The 16847-nt window shown below is 40.0% G+C and overlaps 1 protein-coding gene across 14 annotated transcripts in view; it reads left to right on the forward strand.

Annotated features, from left to right (window-relative positions):
- LOC120955947 (uncharacterized) overlaps positions 1–16847 on the forward strand; it is a 57504-nt gene that overhangs the window by 7167 nt on the left and 33490 nt on the right. For 3 of the 14 annotated variants that reach the window (XM_049608341.1, XM_049608343.1, XM_049608350.1), the window contains one exon: positions 22–193. The exons of the other annotated variants lie outside the window; for them this stretch is intronic. The gene's annotated coding sequence lies outside the window, so the exon portion shown is untranslated. The remainder of the gene's footprint in view (positions 1–21; positions 194–16847) is intronic. 14 annotated transcript variants of the gene reach the window in all.

Consider the following 16847-nt stretch of genomic DNA (forward strand, 5'->3'; position numbering starts at 1 on the left):
CATTTTTTCTTCTTCTTGCAGTCACCAATTGGTCACCTTGGAACGAAGGCAAAACATGCAAGCATTCGGTTCGGTGGCAGGTATCTATCAACTTAACAACAGCTTGGAATGTACACCCTCAGCAAATTATTTCAACAAAACGAATAAAAAACGAGGACACTCAAAACCTAACTTCGGGTTGCCCGGGTCGAAGGTAACATGTTACGTTTCTTTCAGTGTCCCAAAACTGTATGTGTGTTGTTGTTTTTTCTCTCACGTTTTTACTTTCACAGTTCTTAGCCTAATGGTTAGCATGGACCCGCTCTTCTCACTCCATAGCTCCCATAGACTGGGGTACCACAATTATTATGAACGTAACACACGTCTTTGCAAGCGGTGACGACGTCGATGATGTCATGCAAAATATAGAGAACTGTGGAAGATGGGACTGAGAGAAAAATCATCTTTCAAACGAGACGACCAATAAAAAATCTTCAGACTAGCGGTGATTCGAACGAGATATCGTTAACCTTCGTTTCTTTGATCAAACATACACCCTAATCTTTATGACCACCTACCCGGGTAGGTTATACATTTTATAAGGGAATTTGTATTATTATTGGTGAAAAAATGTCGAATTTAACGTATTTTATGTAGCTATTAAAAAAATACTTCTTTTAATGTTATAAATTTATGATGTATGGCTTTTAGTTACGTAAATTGAATGCACAGCAATTAGTTCAACTGACACTAATACATCGCCATGTCATCTCGACTGTCGGGGCAATCATTTCAATCTATATGACTTTAGAAGAATATTTGAGCTATAAAACTTTTGGAATAGATTATATAAATATAACTACATGCATTTCTATATATATATCATTACAAAATTAACGACTAACCGAAACCAAAATCTTATTTTGTATGTATTACTTACCCATGTAGGTGGATATAGAAGTAAGGGGTAAAAGTTGATTTAATTTTTTTAAGTACAGTTAAAAAATTAGAAAAATACTGATTTTTTTTTACCACTATATAAAAACATGTTTTTCTAGGCATTTTAAATAGTTCGGATCGATTTGATTATTGTATGTATTACCTACCCATGTAGGTGGATATAGAAGTAAGGGGTAAAAGTTGATTTTATTTTTTTAAGTACAGTTAAAAAATTAGAAAAATACTGATTTTTTTACCACTATATAAAAACATGTTTTTCTAGGCATTTTAAATAGTTTGGATCGATTTGATTATCCAATAAAAAGTTATTATAAAAGAATGGGCAAAACATACCCTGGTAGGTGGTTATGGAAATGAAGGTTAAAGGAGCAACCTCTTAGATGTTTATCCGTGTCGTGTGTCAGTTAAATGAGGTTTAGTGGGGAGAACAATGGATTGAGACGGGCTTGGATTGAGATAGGAATATTTAAGACCTTTTGAGCCTAATTGAGACTACACGTTTCGGGCTAGCGTACCGTACCGTTCCTTTTAGTATGGAGAGTTTGACGGAACGGGACGCAGAGTGACCAGAAATACCGATTGATCTGTATTCCTACCGATTTTTATATGCCTAACGATTCACAGATGACCACCCTAAAACTACCGATTTTTAAGAAGAAGCTGGTGATGATGATCCCTCCACTTTCATCTTCAAAGGTTCGAGAAGGACGAAATCATCTTAAAGATATTTAGGTATAAAAAATGGCAGTAGTATTTCTACATAAAACTCGAGTGGATGATTGAGTGTTTTCGAACTTCATTAATGAATCCGATAGGGTGACAATAAGTCCTATCATCTTACAATTAGTGGGTATAAACTTCAAAGTCCACTATACGCGCGCGTGTCTCGCAGCATAATCAAAAGTGTGTTATTGTTTCAAGTTTCGGTAGGAGCCCACAACATTAATGTGTCAAAAATCAACATTTACCATGTACCTATTTTCGGCAGCATTTAAAGTGAATAATTATTTGTTTTTCATGAATTAAAAATTCCAAGTGGGCTAGAATAAATTCTGCAACCCTAGAATCTTTCATAAAAACCACACATTGATTGGTTTACTGCTCTGGTTCTCTTAATAATGAAACCTGCCGAACTATTGGCTGACAGCAAATCTGCCGAAACAAGTTGAACTCTGTACATATTCTATGAAAAATATGAAACTTTATGGAACTTCAAATATGGAACTTTATGGGACGAGACCACCTGATCTATTTAAAGCACATTGGGATGAATGAAAAACACGCCCTTGTTTAGACATGTTTTCCAACAGGTATTCGAATCTAATCCTACCTTTGAGATTAAAAATAAATAAATAAATAAATAAATCATAAATCCTGTACTCTCTCTTCCTCTACGCCATGTTACACTAATTGGAACAAAATGATGTCACAGTGCGAAACTTGTACGTATGTTTGTGTGAAATACCCGCTTTGTCATAAATTTCCCAAATAACCAGAATTCATCCCCAGTGTAGATGGAATAACCAGAATTCATCCACAGTGTAGATGCAATAACCAGAATTCATCCACAGTGTAGATGCAACCACAAAATCGTAGTGAACACAATTCCTCATACCATATTAGATCTCGCATATGCTTGGTAGTGGGATTTAAATGTGTACCGTTTGTTACCTATTATTGTGCGCACTATAATCCACACACTAACGAGCTTCGTTGCGTTATGGTATATCAAATTACGATCCCTATACATGTCACAGTCCCACATGTCAGAATGACGACGATGATGTCAATCGACTTTCCTTTTACAGAATTCTTTTGCGTAAAGACCTAACGCGCGAAGTCTTTGGGACACTTTCTACAGGACTTTTTTCCGGAAATAAAACATTCAGGAAATAAAACAGGAGCAATTTTTACTTCCCTTGCACAGTATGGTACTGTGGTATCTTTTCTGTTATTATATTTTCTGGAACTTTTGTGACGTCGTTCACATGGTTTTCAAATATTAGTTTTATGGGTTATTTTACGCATCATGGTGGTTTTCGTGTGGTGCCAATTTGCAACAAGAGTACGTTTCGTCACGCAACGTCAACGTCGTGGGCAGAGAGAACGTGGTGTGCATGATTAAAAATTTAAGTCACCGCTGGAATGCATTGAAATGCAGACGGGGAGCTTCTTCCAGCCAGCGTCGTTATCTGTTGCATCTGTTGTCGGCATCAGGACGAAGTTAGAACGATCCAAAGGGAGGTTAAGCTGCTTCTTTTTTTCTTTGAATACTCCAGCTATGCAGCTTTTTATCGTTTTCCTCCACTTTCCACTATTAAAACCGAAACGTTGCACTATCGCAATCTGATGTTGTATCGCAACTCTCGGTGTGCTCATGTCCGTTATTTCAGCCAACTCGGTTCATGGCTTCGATTGAGCCGGGTTTTTAATACTGTCAGCCCTATCTTGTGTCTGGCTTCAATTGTTGCAGTTCTTAAACGCAGCCATGTGCGTTATGGTGCGTCAGCATCGTCGTACATCGCCGTAGAAGTTGCACGTACATTTTGTCGCCGTCCGTTCATTAACTGTCGGCAAAATAATTGAAAACTAGTGGTGTGGCACGTGACAATTGAGCCTTTTTCTGTCTCTTCCCATTGCTCTTTTTAAAGTAGATGAGTCATTCCTGCGCGCTCGTTACGCGGGAATGGGAATTTTTCTTTATGGCTTTGTTTACATTCCAACAATCGTGTAAACATCTTTTTTGTACGTAGTGTGACGCAGTGTTTGCATGCCATGAGCAGAGGAAAAAAGTTCAAAGGGAGCATGGTACGAATCATTCGCGACAGTCGCTACAAAACCTATGAGATGCAGCAGCACCAGCAACTACAGCATGGTATTTTTTCCATCCTGGAATGTCATTGACCGCAAAGGACGTTAGAAGCTCAGGCGTGTAGCTCCCTCGGGCTTCTTGATACCAACCATCAGGAATATCGTCATGTGCTAGCGTGTGTCTAGTTCCGTGAGAAAAAATGTCAGTATCTTGAAAGGGTTGGTAAATCATGACGTTGACAATGGTTTCGATTATGCGATACACGATGCCGCACACAGCGAAGTCCTGTCATAGCGATTGTTTTCGATTGGATACGTCGTTTGGATACGTTCGTTTGGATGCGTTGTCATGCAAAGTGGTTTGTCAAATAATTGCATAATAGTTGCGCGAGTGCGGGCATCAATGTGGAAAGGTTACAGCAAAAGAATGGATTGGAATGTTGACGTATGTGCAAAAGCAAAACGTTTTCTCAAAACGGAAGAGAATGATGACAGAATGATTCGTTCGCTGTGAGTACTTAAACAATTAGATAAAAACAATTCGAAATGCTTTTGCATGATAATTTGCTACTGAAAGACAATTTAAGAAGCATTTTATGTTTTAAAGCTATTTATATAAAATATCATACGTTCACAATGTACAATATGCGCCTTTAATTGAATTACTACTATGCAATTTTAATTCCAACTCAACCCAAAGAATTCCAAGGCACTTATATAAAATATCATGCGTTCACAATGTAAAATATACGCCTGTAATTGAATTACTAATATGCAATTTTAATTCCAACTCAACCCAAAGCTCCGTCATAAGCCTTTCAATGCAATTCGATAAAATAAATCAAAATATGTTGCAAACCGATTCGGAATCACAATAAATCGTAAAAGGACACACACATACTTCACGCGATAAAACATCAATGTGTAACATAAAGAGGCACCAGCCAGGAGGTAGAAGAGTGTGCCATTCCATTCCAGAAACAACAGACCAAACATGCACGCATAACAAACGACTAGCACGAGCCAACTAGCATCGTGCGGCAGTTCACATCGGTCTGATTGATTGCTCACGTTCGTCCTAAGGGAGAAGACCACACACCATTCCGTCGTAGATCGTGCTGGAACGTGCCATTTTGCTTATCATTGAGTGAAGCGAATTTTGCTCCCTTTGTATTGTGTTCAATTTTGCATTAAGCGTCGAGCACTAACACACACAAACATACAATGAGTTGCATTTGATCGAAAGTTGCTCTTTGTGTTCGTTACACTCTCACTCCCCATCCCACCGTTCTGCGGTTGCATAAATCAGTTATGCACCGGCATTCACGTGTCCACCACTCGACGAGCTAGCATTTTGTTTTTCCGTTAATTTGGGCGGAAACCCCGACAAAGAAATAGACAGGAAATAATTGAACTCGAGCGTGAAGCAGCAATTTTAATTCGAGGATTCCTCACCCCAATCGAAGTAGAATGAGGATCAAAATCGATAGAGTGCTTTAGCACGCAACAAACAAAAGCTAAATTTCATGGATTTGTGTCACACAATGTATCACTACACAGGCACTACTGCATGGGCAGTGCCGTACTTGACCACTTTGCAAAATCCGTGCCCTATCACGTCCTATCACGGGTGGTCACAATACATCCTCGAGAGCTCAAGGCATCGCGGGCACAGCATCGCTAATAGTAATGTTCTAGAACTAGGATGGATTTTTATACTGTGCCTTCAAGCAAAAAATGCTTTAAGAGTGCTTAGTACCGGAGGACACTACACTGAAACTAAAGTGCAAGTCATTCAAGCCATTGAAGTTAAGAAACGCCGTAAACCTTAAAGCAAAATGAAAAATAAAGAGGATTTATGTCTTCGGTAAAAGCGAGATCGCCTTTCTTTCCAAGAAAGCGTTTTCATAAGGGTCCTCTCGATCGATGTCCTTAATATTCACTTGAATTATCAGTGAAGCAGCAAGCAGGTCGTTAGTGGAGCAGCTGTTTTTATGCGGCATGGTATAATGGCATTATAAGTTTTGTGGTATGATGATTACAACTATGTGAACGGGCATTGAAACTGAAATGGCAAACAATAATTGTATTTATAACCGTCCCAGGACGATTTTATGTTTCTTTTTAATGGTTAAGGTGTGTATTTTTAATGATGAAGGTGTGGTTGAACTATTCCAAGAACTTGAAAAAGCATAACTTAGGGAAGCTAACATTTTGGATGTTCGATGTCGTGTTCGATTGCTGCTAGAGCGCCGGGTAAGCTGGTGCTCTGGGACCAATCGAACGAGACAAACAAACACGACTCTGTTCGATGGGTACTCTGTCAGCTGTTCGATGTCTTATAGAGCTGTCATGATGCACTGCAATACGCCTATTTTTTCATCTCTAACATGAAGCATTTTCATAGTTTAATGAATATCCATCTGCAGAGGGAAGATTCAATAAATAATTTACTACTTATACACATCAAAAATAATATAAAAATCATTCAAATTTAAAATTGAAAAATGTAAATAAACGTCCATACCAAAACACATACAGTGCATACACATGTATTATGTACACGTAATAGTTTTATACGTTTCAAACCTGTATATTTCATGTTATAATTGATTGTGAAGCGTTAAAATCATTATTGATAGCTATTTTAAATGTTTTGGACGCGATTTTAAGTAGAAAAAGTGACAAACTACGTAAACAAACTTGAAAATGTCCCGGATTGAATTTTATCTACTGTAGCTGTGAAGCGTTCGACAGCCAAGGTATTCACAGCACAGGTGGGTATCGAACATCACAGACAGAATCAACTGACACGTTCGATTCGACGTTTGCCTTATTTGTTTGTTTGTGTCTGACAGTGCACCTCCATATGATTATATGGGTTTGTTCGAGTCGGATGTCGTGTTCGATTGGTCCCAGAGCGCCGCCTAAGTTTTTACTTTTATCGTTCATTGTTCGTTGTAACTGTGTCCGTAAGATGTTTCACGTAATTGATTCACCTTGTGCGAACACGCAACGCATTGTGTAGAAGCTATCCGAGGAGGAGGCCTCCATATTTCAGCACGTGTTCATGAGTGGTTCGCTGTTGCGATGATGTCAATCCGTCGCTTGGTAGTGTGTTCAGTGTCTCGCGGATAGAAAGACAAACACTGGAGCTCCTATACCTTCGACCAGCCTCAAATATTAACAGAACAACGTTCTGCCATCTTGTTAAGGAGCATCGTCGACTGTCTTTAGGCGATTCTTAAATTTACTGTTTAAAAGAACATGCAAAATAACAATTGTAACGGGAATGGTTGGGTTATTCTTTCATCAACCTAATGCCGTGGATGGCTTCTCAAATAAAAGGGTTAACATGGCTTGACAATTTTCTTTTTGTCGTGTTGACCCCTACACGATGAAAACAAACACACAAAAAAGTCCTCAACATGCCCCCCCAAAATCCCCTTGTTGGACATTTTTACAACAATTGCTCGTATTGTGCATCCATAGGGACGAGCAAACACGAAGGATGATCATTGTTCGATAATCCCACTTTCACTACTGGTTGGCTTATTTATTCGGCAATCCTTTTTACAAACAAACCATCCTCCTCTCCGAATTGTACGTGCCTTGTTTTAGTAGTACGACATTTATTTTCAGCGTATACACGGTTATAAGACCTGCTCGGACGAAGCCGAAAAGTCGAGTCAACCTCGGGTAATAATGATAGCCAAACGGATAAATAAATCGCCCCTTCTTTTTGGGTTTTGTGTGTGTTTTCCGTCCCCTTTCAGTTTCTGTTGGCTCTTCTATAGGACACAATGCGATATAGATTATGAGTATTATTTAAGCTTTTATTTTGTGAAGGATTACAATAAAGTCAGTGAACATGGGTGGTCCAACCAGCTATCCTGGCGCATTAGTACATCCGCATTTTCTCCATTGGGTGGAAACCCGAAAGTGGCAGAAGAGTAAATCCACGCAAAGTATACCATGAAAATACCAAACTTCTTGACAGCTTCTGGGCCCCATAATTTGTCGATAATCCATTCCCGCGCCCACCGACCAAGCACGAAACAATCGGTTTAATGAAGTAAATCTTCTCCTACGACGCTTTCTCTCTCTCAATGGTGCGTGTCCTCCCAAATCTAACCTTATTAACGCTTCCAAACAGTTCAGCCCCGTGGTGGTATTGTGTTTTTTTTTTCTTTGTTTGGCCTCTTCTTCCTCACACCGTCCCCTATTGGCGCACGCTTTTCCGCAACTGCAAACGCGACCGCCCAGCCAACGTTTAGCCAATATCCGGATATTACCAATTTCTTCATTTTTCACCCGAAACCTAATAAAACACTCTGATCGGTTTGATGGTAGGCCAGCTGAGAGACAGGAGTGTTTAGCGGGTCATTTCGGTGTGAGCGTTCATGTTGACGACCTTCAACCACAACAGTAAAAGTAGGTATATGCGTGCAAGTTCTCAGCCACAACGAACGCGCTCGCCGATGAAAATTGGTATCGATTGGTCATGTTTATAAACTCAACTTGGTAGGCGCATACAGACACACTGGTAAAAATTCAGGTGAGATTTCGACTTGCAGTATTAATTTCAAACAATTGGCAGCTGTGTTGGTGTGTATCTTTGCTACAATCCACTGTGCTTGCTGAAATTTCGTGGTGTCTGTGAACGCTTAGTGAACCATCTACACATTTATTTTATTTATTTAATTTTTAGTATGACGGCTTTTTACTAGCCGTATTGTTAACACTTCTTGTGCTAACGGTTTACATAATTCTCAAGGTATTTCCCCCTTGTTGTTTTGCCTTATACCGGACATACTCGGTTGTATTATTATAATAATTACACTGTTGTTTGCTTGGTGATGGTGAGGTTGTTGATACAGTGAACTTCTTGTCTGGAAATCGTTTGGTTTCTGGTGTGTTTTGTCTTTTGTAGCGATGTGTGGTTGTTCAGGTCTATTGCTGCGACTGTGGAGTTGGCTTCCTTCGAAGGCTATGGTGTTATGTTTAGTGGCAGGTCGACAGTAACGCGTCGAATTTATTTGGCACCACCTCTTTGCCTTTTGCTCATTTGGACGCATTATTTCCAGATTTAGTCATTGCCAGGCTGCTCCTGAAACAAAACATACTGTATCAAAGTATTCCACTTCAAGCAAGCATTCTGCCTTCCTTTTGCGGCGATATAGATACCCAGGGTGGTTTTGACCGACCAAGTCTGCGTTGAACTGATTCTACTAAACAGTGGCACATTAACAACACATTTACAAAATTAACAAGGTAACAACATACATGGGATGGGATGTGAGGATGGGAAAGAAGTGAAGAAAGACGGTCTAGTCCTATGACTCCCAACCATCTACACATGTTGCAGAAAAATACTGTATAAAAACTATATCACACAACATAGAACATAGATGAACATGAGTTGAGGGACTGGCAATCTCAGCGCTCAAAACTCAATTTAAAAGAAATATTCATCACTTTTTAATCGCTACCTATTACTGAAAGCTGTCTCTCATCATCGCACGTCGCGTTCGGCATATCAGTTCAAATTTTAATATTGAGTGTGGAAAAAAAAATAATCTATTGTAAAAAGCCTATATAAAACATAACTCTTTCGCGGACCCCATAAGTTAACGCCGCGGACAAGTAGCCCCGAAAAACACTATTACCACAATATCCATTTCTCCAAAGCGCTTGAAAAATGTTTCCATGATTTTGATAGCTTTCTGTAGCAAAACATTTCCCGAACAAAAAGAACGACCTAGTGGGGTAGAACAAACAAATAAATCTATTCAATCTCCGTTCCGAATCCGTTGGCCAGGATTTTGTGTTCGACGGAAGCGTGCGGCGGTTGTTGACAAAATATGTCAACAGCAGTAGTCAGCGCCCTCCAGTTGGGAGGGGTTGTTGTGTGCATAATATCGGGACGCAGCGGCAAACCGGGGGAGTTCGCGCCGATGACTTGATTCACTTGCCAGAATCTATAAATTTCACTTGCGTCAAGTCGCAAGTACGCACCCTGAAATACATTCCCAGTGCTCCGGAAGAGGTGCCAAAGCAGCACCCGGTGACGGAGCCGGAGACCCAAAAATTGGCGGGAAATGTTTGTTTATTACACCTCCCAGGGGAAAAGCGTTCTGAATTCGCCAAAACCCACTGGCCAAACCCCTGTGCCAAAAATATACCATCTGTTTCTGTGTTCGCTCCGAAATCAACACTGGTTTGGCAATCTAGTTCATACAGATACTACATACTTGTCTGCTGCTATAATTCCAACCCTCCTCCATTAGCGCCACACTACTAAACTAAATCAGCGAACAGCACGGAACGCGTCGCGTTGAAGATGTCCCAAACGTACAGGCAGCATAGACAGATGTTATCGCATCTTTGCTTTTGACAGCCCGTGGTGGTGAAAACTCGGCGAAATGCGATTGACATTTGTCTATCCGAAGAAGGGGGTGGTGCAGGGGGTAAGGGATACTGCCTGGCGGGACATTTGCCTACGTGATAGGAAAGCGTTTTCCGGCAAATCGGGCACGACGTGAGACAAAACGGACCGGAATCCAATCAAACCAATACTGTTTCGCTTGGTGCTATACTGTTTGCCGGATAGTTAGAGGCAGACACTTGCCAAAATGATTTTTTTGTTACATCAAATCTTAACTTCTTGGAAGATGTCATTACATAAATAAAAAAATGTGAAAAATGAATACAAAAACCCAACAAAAAGTATAATAATTTTAAACCCTCAACTCGATATTCCAGGAAACTCAAACTTGATACAGACTCACTCCTATCACTTTCCCATTCGGTGTAATGGAGATCTTTCCGGTGGGGCGTGTAATCGGTGGCCCGCACAGTGACAGTGAGTGGAAAATAAATTGAAATTTATATTGGAAAAATAAATCCTCCCTCTTCGCTTCCTAAGTCAAATGCAGCACAATCCATCAGCTGTCTCATTTCGGCTTCTTCTCTCTCAATGGAGCAACATTTTTTTCGGCGCTCTAGCTTTCTTCCTGTGTTGGATGAAAGTGCTTGTTGAAGTCGTTACTGGGATACGATCTTTCAGCAGATAGTCTATCATTTTGGAGTCATCGCTTTGGCGGCCAACACTATGTACTTGTAGTGGGGTCTACTTTTCTATCTAGAAAACAATTCTTCAAATTTAATTTTAAAGAATAATATATTTTGAACTGAAATTCGCAGCTTCTTTGCTGTTTGAGAGTTTGCTGGAGCAGTTGGACATTAACGACACTGCCATTGAGGAACAGACGCGGAATCGCACGAGACATATATTAAGGAAATCGGATTTTAGGCAGCATGATTTTAGTAGCAAACGAAAGAAAAAGCTCTCGTTTGCTCATTAAGCCATGCGTCAAAGTGTGCGGAAATCGATTAATCCCAAATTCAAATAAACAGATGAAAGGAGATTAACCTGGTTTTCGAGGAGAGGCGGCTTTTAACTCTAGTTAAGTATAAGTACGCGATTCCTCATTTTGGCAAATAATCCTTGGCAAAAAACATGATTCAATCAACGAGCTAAGAGCGAAACGGCTAATAGCCACATATAAGAAAAATACGCTTGGTTCATCATGCTTTGCGCGTTGGTGTTGATGCCGTGTTCGGTATTTTGCGCGATAATGTTTCTCCCAGCCTTTTCCCAGACGAGCGAATGCCGACGATTGAAATTAATTGGATAAATTTTGCACATAATTAGTAAATTGATCTCGCTCCCTGTTTGGCCGGCTACCAACAACGGTATGTAGAGCCCGTGCTATATCGCTGTTGTTGTTTTTATGTTCGTTCCTTTGGGTTGTCATTTTAATCTAGTTCAAACGGGAATTGAAATATTAGCTAAGCATTTCCTCCACAGTAAAATGGGAGTTTCGTGGAAGGGTGGGAATGGTAATGCGCACGCGGTTGCTGAGGAAAATTAATTAAAATGGCGATTTATTTTATCCAGATACAATTTTCTAAAATTGCAGCACGATTGAGTATTCGAGGATGAGATTTTGTACGTTATGTACCTTTGAAAAACAGTTGAAACAGTGCACAGGCGGTAAGAAAAACATTCTTAAATCCGAATCCATCGGAATATTTACGTAATAAACTGCATTTTAACATTTAAAAAATCATCAAAAAAGAGCAGCTCAATCTCATTTTCTTTCTGCTCAAAATAAACTGTTATTGAAAAGCAATAAAAACGACGAATCGTATGTACGGGCAATAATCATACACCCATCAAAACCGTTCATTATACGATCACACAAATCTTGTACAATTCGTTTATGGTACATTCCAATCCGCTGATTTACACACGGTGCGCGAGAGATCCCTTGGAAGCAAGTGAAAGAGAGTTGCCTTTATAATATGAAGGGAAAGTTTTATTACTCCCTTCCCACACCATGTCTTACGTAATTGAGCGTTCGTGGTTCGGAGAGTCTCAAATTCGAGCCTATGGCACTGGCATCTCTATCAACAATGATGAGGCATAGTCCTGGCAGTAATCGTGCTGTACACGAAACACCTCGTTTTATACATACACATAGGGGGGTTCGAATGCACTTTTCGCAGGACCGGACGGTTCTTGGAAGCTACAAATTTAACTGTTACTTCCATGGTATCGGAACGTCTGTGCGATTTTTTTGTCGCTTCTCCCTTTTCCTTTACATTACACCATATATACACAGACGAACTGAAGCATTTTTTTTGCATGGTGAATTCTGCACTACACTTTTTTACATCCTCTGTTTGTGTGCCATTTCGCATGGTTTGACTATGTTGGACCTATATTATGTCCAATGCAAGTTTGATGCTGGCGCTGGTAGGAGGAATTCGCGTCTGGACTCGTGCAAGATTTATAAGGTCTTAAAAGTTTCATAATTTATTACTAACGTCGATAGCTAATGAGCACATGAAACACATACACACATTCACAGAAGTACGGTTGGAAATTTGGAATGAGGGAACTGCTGGGATGAAAATTACTTCCCAGACTAATCCTTAAGCCTCATATAATTAATTTTATAATGCAGCTAAAACTCCCCCCAGAATGAATGGATCGCGTTATGCATTTTTATGATGTATTCATACTGGATATGTGGCTTTAATATTTGTGGAAATTTGGGTTCCCAATTCAAGTACCTTTCAGTGACTGAAAAATCAGCTTACAGACAATCATACATCATGCAGCCTGAACGCTTATTGACTTGATATCACTCAAACGTTGACTATAACAAATGCTTTCCTAGCAACCGAATTCCCCATAACAACTTTAAAAGCAGCTTTTACTTACCACAGGCAAACACAAGGATGGAGTTCACGTGCTACACTACTTATTCGGTCTTTTCAAGCCCGATTCAGACCACACTAAAGCAACATATTTCGAGTACGCAACACAACCGTACGTAAAACGAACTCCAATGCCCGGCACAGGAAGTTGTTGAAACTTTCGTGCGGAGTTTTCTTTACCCCAAGCGTTCATCCTTAGAGAGCAAAAGAATTGAATGTGTCTGCCAGCTTCCCAGCACAAGCCATAAACGAAGACAGACAACCGACCGAACAAAGTGTCAAAACAGATCTCAAACACCTCGGTTGCACGCTTTACGATTTCCGGATCGGAAACACTTTCGATCCAATCGCTCAAAACGGTGACCGAAGAAGGGTAGAAGTTTGGTTTTGGACGAAGTTTGGGACCTGATCGTGGAGTATCCAGACACCTTGCCCATTGCCATTTCTCCGGTAAGGTAAGATTGGACATACAATATCCGGGGAATTGGATCCGGTTGGACACATGACTTGTTCACTTTCACTGCCAATAACACCATCTTCTAGGTGTCTGAGGGAGGGGGAGAGTGCCAATGGATTATGTTGGATTAGGGTAACGTTTTTGGGGATAGCCTCTAGTCTTGTTCATTTGAGAGACGTATACGGATTGCCATGAAGCTATCTAAAAACGCAAGATGTTGTGAAATCGGGCAAAGGTGACGAAATGTATTAATTACTTGTTCGATAGCAAACAACGAAAACATAAATCGAAAAAAACACATCTGACGTTGCTATCTTGGGTCCACAAAAGCAAACACCAAGTTAAGATGGGACTGCTGCTGCAGCATAATTCCATAAAATTGTCTACATTCACCTACATTTGCACCGGGTGCAGTTACGTACCACATGCCATAGACAATGTGACTTCTTCTGTTTCACGAGTCTTCTTTGCAAAGGAATCGCATTTATCGGACATTGAACTCATACACCTCAACAAAACGATGACATACTCCGCATATCACAAAACGGAAAGAAAGAGGAAGAGAAGGAGAACGCTCTTCTGTTGCATGTGTTAAAATATTCGTCCTGGCCATAAAACCAATTACTTAATTTCCTTTGCACCATCTGCAGCGGGTATGTGTGTGCGGCGTGTGTGTATATATGTGTGTGTGTGTGTGTGTGTGTGTGTGTGTTTGAGTGGAGTCGTTTTTAAATTATTTTTCTTCAACGTCGTTGTATTATCGTGGCCATTTATATATATATATATATATATATATATATATATATATATATATATATATATATATATATATATATATATATATATATATATATATATATATATATATATATATATATATTGGAACGGTTCTTGTATGTACGATATTCAAATTAATACACCATACATTGTGAATAAAAAATCCATTTAAACCAAATATTCTTGTGAAAATATTGTCAGCAAAAGATAATTATGTCCTCATCTTCTTTGATAATGTGGAAGTATGCAAGGCAACAATTGTCACTTAGGATTGGAACATGATTTTCATAATAATCAGATATATTTTTGGTGGTATTTGCGGTTCAAATATCTTAGCAATCAGAGAGCCTGTTGTGTTGAAAATATTCCCTCAGTAAAAATGAATATTCCCTCAAAATTCATCGAAAAAGTCCTACAACTTAGCACAAAGTCCAACTCGTAAAAGATTATTTTTGTTCATTTCCATCTCTCATCTAAAAAACACTGTGGCACCGCGATACACCGTATATTCTTTAGAGAAGCACAAGAAAACGATGATGATGGCACAAAATTACATACGAACACGCGCCTTGAAACTGTCCCTGACCTCCCTTGAGCACTCGGCCGGTCGGTAAGCTTCCACTGAGCAACCCAGCAGTGCAACAGGGCAAAAAGCAAGCCAATGGTATTCGCTTCTCTCTGCTACCTTCCCGATTCCCGATCCCAAATCGCTAAAATCATGGTCTCGGTTTGTTGGTCTCGCATTCCATACTCCAAATGAACATACACACAAACACAAAATTCATGATTCTCAGCGTGATGGATTTTTGGAGCCCCTAAACCGAGTAAATTTCTGAACACAGCTGAGCCGAAACCAGCCAGTTTGACCAGTTTCGTGCTGAAAATTTTTACCATCGTCGAGGTTTTCTTTTCGTGTTTGCAATTTTTGATTCTCATAAATATTCTGCAACATAATACAAACGATAAATTGGAGAATGGTGAGCGCGATGGTGGAACCAAAAAAAAACCGGCCAGACCGGGTTCGAGGCGCTGGTGGAAAGTGCAGAATCTTTTAAAGAATTGCGCGTAACGATTATTCCTGGACCTTTTGCTGGAATCTTCAAATCCTCGCAATGAAGCAAGATACAACTCTGAAAGTCATCAGATTGTCATCGTCAGACAACCATTCTAGAAATCCCATTTACAAACAAAAAAGAACAATTTCTGTTTGCGACGAAAAGTTGATACCGTAACGGGATTAGTATTTTCTCAAACGTGCGTATGATTTTCAGTTTCGGTATGTGTTTGTGGGTGAAAAGCCATAGGCTATAGCTGGTTCCCGAATACATTTGGCAATATTCTCTAGCAAATATGCTTATCGTGATAAGATTTTTCTCGACATGTTTTCAGTTCCGTTCGACGAAATAGGTTTGAACCAGGAGTTAATTTGCCGAAGCATAGAAAAAACCATGTGTTGCGTATTGGTTGTTGACTGTCATTATGGTTGACAGTCATGAGTTTTCAAGTTAAATGCCCACACACTGTGTTATGAAACCTATTTTTGCCATTTTCAATAAACTTTTTTTGAAAAAAAGTTAACAGAACATATTTGCGCATATACAATTTTGTAAATAATTGTGTATGAACATGTTACAAGTATAAATATGTTTCTTTGTTCATTATCAGTCGTGCTTTGTTTGCTAAATTATATCCATACAAAAAAGCCAAAAGCGCTATCATACACAATCCCAGCGACATCATGGGCTCGACCGCGACCGGAGCAATGATCGATCCAAGATGACACGGACGTGGAAGTCTTTCTCTATTCAAATGAACTGCCCAAAGAAAGATGAGAAGAGACGTTGCGTTCCACTTCGGTTCAAGAAAGCAAAAGCATTCATTGACCCGGCGAGCAGGTTTTTTGCCGGCAATTCCCTTCAACTGTACAGTGCGCGCTCGCTCGCACGGCAGTTCGCAATTTTCAATTCTTTCCATCTTTTGCATAACGTTTCCCACCATTCTCGCAATCTCCTTCTGTTCCTTGTCTACACTGTTGGTCGCTTGGTAGTCATTTTACGTTGTATTTTTGCCATTCCATTTATTATTATTTTGAAATACTCGTCGTGAACGCGCAAGAAAGCGAGAGAATGGCACACAACACGATTCTTTGCTCCCGCCTGCTGTCGAGGTGACAACTCCACATGGAGGAAGGTGGTTCGTTTTTTCACACCCTCCACGGTCGGACGCTGATGCGGCCTTTTCACCTCAAACAATCCACTCTCCTCTCCAATGTCGATAACAATTTTACCATAGAACGAATAACTTCGGTGACCATAGAACGGATAACTTCGGATGTACGCTCGTAAATGTCCATACGGGATCCGCTGATGCCTTTTCCGGTGCGCGAACAGAACGCTGCTCCCATTTGCTGTTGGTGGTGGTGTGTACTGGTGTTAATATTTTATGTTTTCCTTTGTGCCGTTTTTGTCTTGCGTACACGTTGGTGAGATGGGTGGATGTGGCTAAGCGGGCCTCCATACGTTACGGAGCTTACCGTACCGTTTCTTTTTGTATGTAGATTATGAGCCCGGTA

Source organism: Anopheles coluzzii, chromosome 3 (genome assembly GCF_943734685.1).
Source record: "Anopheles coluzzii chromosome 3, AcolN3, whole genome shotgun sequence".
NCBI classification, from domain to species: domain Eukaryota; kingdom Metazoa; phylum Arthropoda; class Insecta; order Diptera; family Culicidae; genus Anopheles; species Anopheles coluzzii.